The sequence below is a fragment of the Cyclopterus lumpus genome, chromosome 4 (genome assembly GCF_009769545.1).
Source record: "Cyclopterus lumpus isolate fCycLum1 chromosome 4, fCycLum1.pri, whole genome shotgun sequence".
Classification (NCBI taxonomy): domain Eukaryota; kingdom Metazoa; phylum Chordata; class Actinopteri; order Perciformes; family Cyclopteridae; genus Cyclopterus; species Cyclopterus lumpus.
In genome coordinates this window covers 15,594,684-15,599,878 of record NC_046969.1, presented here as the reverse complement: position 1 = coordinate 15,599,878, position 5,195 = coordinate 15,594,684, and positions in this window count along the sequence as shown.

Sequence of the window (5,195 nt, the reverse complement as noted above, 5' to 3'; positions counted from 1 at the left end):
ACGAGCTGCACGGTGCTGTAATGGCTAGCACTGTCACCTCACAGCAAGAGGGTTCCCGGTCTGGGCGGTCCTGGAGTTTGTTTTTCCCGTGTCAGCGTGGGTTCCCTCCGGGTTCTCCGGCTGCTTCAGTCCAAAGACATGCAGCTCAGGGTAATTGGACTCTAAATTGCCTGTAGGTGTGAATGTGAGACTGGTTGTCTGTCTCTATATGCACCAAGTGATGGACTCTCCAGGGTGAACCCTGCCTTTGCCCAATGTCAGCTGGGATCGGCTCCAACGACCCCACGACCCTAAATAGGATGAGCGGTTTGGATAATGGGATGTTTTTATTACATCTTACACTATGGCATTCCATATACAATAGGACATTTTAATTATATCTGTATGGCAAACTATACTGAGATGTTTTCATGACATTTTTTCAGATTTTTATTGAGATTTTCACTGTACAATGACATTTGTTTATAACACTAGAATAATATATTCATATTGCATTCTATAGTGTGACATGTGGATAATATTGTTATGGAATACTATGGTAAGACATTTTTGTGAGTTTTTTACCACATACTATGACTACTAAATTACATTTTTAACACACTAAACTATTATATTTCTATGACACTTTTACACAATCTACACCATGACAAGCTATTTTATGACATTTTAACTTTTTCATGTCATCATCATGACATTTTCTGAACTACTTTTATGACAATCTATATCATGACATTTTTTTATGTCATACTTCGTTATGAAATTATATTTATTTATTTTGACTTAAGATTTTGGATACTGGACCTTTTTGGCATACCATAACATTTTAATGATATTTTTATGGTATATAGACAGTTTTTAAGACTACAAAATCACGACTACAAAATCACGGTTTTCAGACTATAGTATCACATTTTATGGAATTCATCCAACTTTTATCACATTTCTATGGCTCACTATACTATAAAATTATTTAGTCACACTACACAATGTCCTTTTTATGCATGCTATATATTTACTACTAAACACTTTTATGTCATCCCATTTCATGTACTTCAAAGGGATATTTTCTATGGCATATACTGTTACATATTTCATTATTTATATTATGACATGTTTATGACACTTTTAGTGACATACTATAATATTATGAAGTTGTATAATGACACACTATACTTTTACATTTTGCGGGGCATACTATAGTATGTAGCAGTAGTATATAGCAGCCATATAATATATATATATATATATATATATATATATATATATATAATTACTATAGAATAGTGAAGTACCATTTTGGGATGTACTACACCTTGACCATATCATTTTTATGGCATACTATTCTTTATTATAATAACATATTTGTATTACCTTTATACTGTTTTACAACATACTATACACTATGTCATTTACTATGATTTTTACAATACTTTACAATGTAATTTTTTCAACATACTATATTATTATTACATATGACATTTTATATTTGTCATGATAAACAATGTCTTTTATTATGTTTGAAATCAGTCTTGGTACATAAATAAATGTATGGAAGTTGGATTGGTGTTTATATCTTATTCAATTTGTATTAATTTACTTATTATATTTTTCATTATATAAGTTGTAGAAAATTAAATAGAGAATGAATGGAGAGTATAAAAAATAACTTTCAAAAATCATAAAAGTTGTCACGGTTTCTATTAAAGTGGGGCTTGGAGCGCCTGGTTTAAACATTGTAAGATAAGATACGTTTGGAAATCTTGATCTATTAAATCTATGAAAACTTTAGTTTTAAAAGTTTTTAGAAGCTCTTTATTTATCAAATTCACATATATTAATATTGCTTCAAGGCTTTTATCAAGTAGGTCAAGATTTAAGCCGGTGCCCTTTGCATGCAGCCAATTCCACCACCAATCATTGTATTTATACTGAGAGACTGCATAGTCCAATGTCATTGAGATTATGCAGATTACACTGAAAAGAAATGTCGGGCATTTCTCAGAATTATGCTGTAGGTTATTACCCATAACACCTGAATAGTCTTGCTAACTGTCCCTCATGAATTAAAGGTTGAAGTTAGCAAATGTAAGCGTACTATCATCCAAAATAGGATCATAGCACGCTGGTCGAACAATAACTACTAAGTAATAAATTATTCATTTATCACATTACCTGTCTTTTTCCCATTCTTCCACCCCTTCTCTTCTTCTTTGTCTTCCCTTTGGTCTTTTTGACACGATAGTTGTGGCAACTGATGTTAATTGTATAACATTTCACGGCCAGTGTCAGTCACATAATGGTATGAAAAAGTAAGAATTAAGTCAAAAATAGTCAAAGTTTCAACTGTACCATTTATTTTCCTAATACCGGCTTTGACATCTCCCCCAACCAAACCAAAGAAGAACGATGAAAGAAATGACTCACCACATCATTGAAGACTGACGGGGAACTTTATTTGGTCACATACAACAATGCAAATAGCAGGCAGTTTAGAATTTATTCCACATTAAATAAACAGCTGATGGTAAAACGACCAGTCTATCATTTGATAGCGTTTAAAGTAAACTGATTAGAATATAACTAACACCACTATTACTAATATATTTAGATGAAAGCCGAAGGGTTTAGCTGATGGTGGAATCTTGAACTATAGTTTGACAGGATTATGACTTTTAATGACTCACCATTTTGGAAAGCATCTCTTCAAATACAACATATTTTTTGCTGTGTATTTGTCGTGTAATATTTACAGCAACTAAATCATTTAGCAGACCCTTGATGCAATGGAAGCCATATACTCTGTATTTTTCTGCTTCAAAGGTAATTTTCCTCAAACTATCTCTATCGCGTCTATATTCTTCTTTCTTTCCCGGACTCGAGCCCCTACGCCTCAGCCAGTGTGATGGAAATGCAATCTGAGCGGCCAGTCAATTCACACTGCCTGTGTGTGCCCGCTTTTTGGGGGATGCATAAATAATGCCATCATCAGCATATCGTGACGCTATTCTTTGTGACGTTTGGATGAAATCTGGGCCACAGTTGCATTCATCTTTCAGTGAGCTCTTCCACATAGTTAAACCCACCGACAGCAATGAATGTTGATTGTGACCTTTGCTGTGGTTTAGAAGTCGAACGTTTTCTTCGTTTGTTCGTCGACGATGCATTCAGGAGTCATTGGTCATGCTTGTGTGCACGTTGCTGCATGGGTCTTACCTCTTTTTCCTTCTTCTTTGAGACACGGAGGGAAAATGGCTGGCCACAGGGCACAATCAACGGTCGATGGTTTTTTCAATTTAGCTGAAAACTCACCGACAGCGTTGAATGTTCACTGGGGCGAGCGCGGACCTGACGGTGACCAGGGAGGACAGTCTGCTCACAGATCCAGAGGGAGCCAGTCTTCTCTGTGGGTGGAGAGGCTTCCAACGCTCGCTCTCTCTCTCACTCAAACACTTCTTCATGCTCTGAGCAGGAAGGTCACTGAACAGGTCATTCGTGTTTACCATACTTTGATCATGCTATCGTTTCCATCCAAGCTTATTAGATAACTACATACTGCTACATATAATATGACAACACCTGACGATACATATTTATACATGCATATATGATAAACATCTAATAGTGCTTTTCGTCCTCATTCTTTGAACGTGGTGTTGACCAGTCACATCAATTCACATAAAACACGTGTAAGAAACCGGCTTTGCCCTACCTCTTCTTAAATTCTGCAATGGTATTAAGTGCTATATTTGCACTATTAACCTCCATGACTCATGGTCATTATGACACCAAATACAGTGTCACTGTGGGAACCCATTTTACTTTCCTGCAAGTAGCAGTTAGAAGAGGGAAGTCATCTTGAAACTCTTGACTCATAGCGGGTTTCTAGTTAATGCAGCACCTGGGTGGTGGTTGCAGCTCGTCGCCTGGATTGAAGCGCAGCTTCTCGAGAGGCACCAGCATGCCTAAAGGATGAGGAAGACAACGGGTACGAAACTGTCGACTCATCCAGATCAATGGCGTGTGCTGTTTCGCTATGATGTGGCACTTTGGTTGAAGACTAGGATGTTTTTTTCTTCTGCTTACACCAATACCAGTAAAGGAACTGCCCATCAACGAGTACAAAAGTTTTATTACACATGGCTGAATCGCTGAGAAAAAGAAAAAATCCAATGCCACAGAGCTGCTGTAGCAATTAGATACGACTTGACAATAAAACTGTGGCAGTGAGTCAAGATGCGGTTGGATGATAAATATGGCGCTCAAACTCTTTTCAAGCAGGATAAGAAGTGATTAAGATGATGTGTTGGATATGCCCTGCCAAATATTAATTTCATATGACTGATTGCCCCATGAAGCAAAACACATTGAGTAATACATTGGGATATTTCTAAATACTTTTTTACTATATAACTGACAGCAATGTGTGTGCTGCTTACACTTTGTCATTCCCCGTGTATTCTCAGTCCTCTGAAAAGCTTGACATTCGTGAGCTAAAAAATGATCCTAACTCAAAAATACCTCAATAAAAATCTTTACTAGCTGTTGACACATCACCCGAGTCTGGGCCAAAAAGCACTCCTTGCTGCGAGGGACACCACTAACTCTGCCTCTCTCCACTCTCCACTCTCGCAAACAGTGATTTGAGTGACACAGTTGGAATTGACAGAAGTGGATGAGAAGAAACGTTGCTTTAGAAGGTCTTCTCTGGCCGCAGGACGAGGGTGACAGTAGGAAGAAAGATCCAGACACGCGACGAGAGAGACAAGGGCCCTGAGCTGACAATGTGGCCCTAATTTGAATGACAAGGTCTGCACATCAGCCCTCAAACCAGCCCGGGTTGGGGGGGGGGGGGGGGGGGGGGGGGGGGGGGGGGGGGGGGGGGGGGGGGGGGGCAGCTAAGGCAGAGAAGAAGGCGAAGGGAGTGAGAGTGATGAGAAGAGACAGAGCAAGGGGGAGGGAGAGGGCATGCAAGGGTGTCCTTCCTTCAAACATGCTGGCCTTAATGGCACAGACAGCTCTGACATTTAACCACTGACTCATTTTTAGTGGATGTGGTATTTTGGATGGGGGGGGGGGGGGGGGGGGGGGGGGAGAGTTGTGACTTGAAATTTCAGGAGGCGTTTTTATGCCTAAATTTTAAAAAGCTTTGTGAAAGACAAGAAACCTGAGCTACAGAATAATTTAGTTTTCATCAT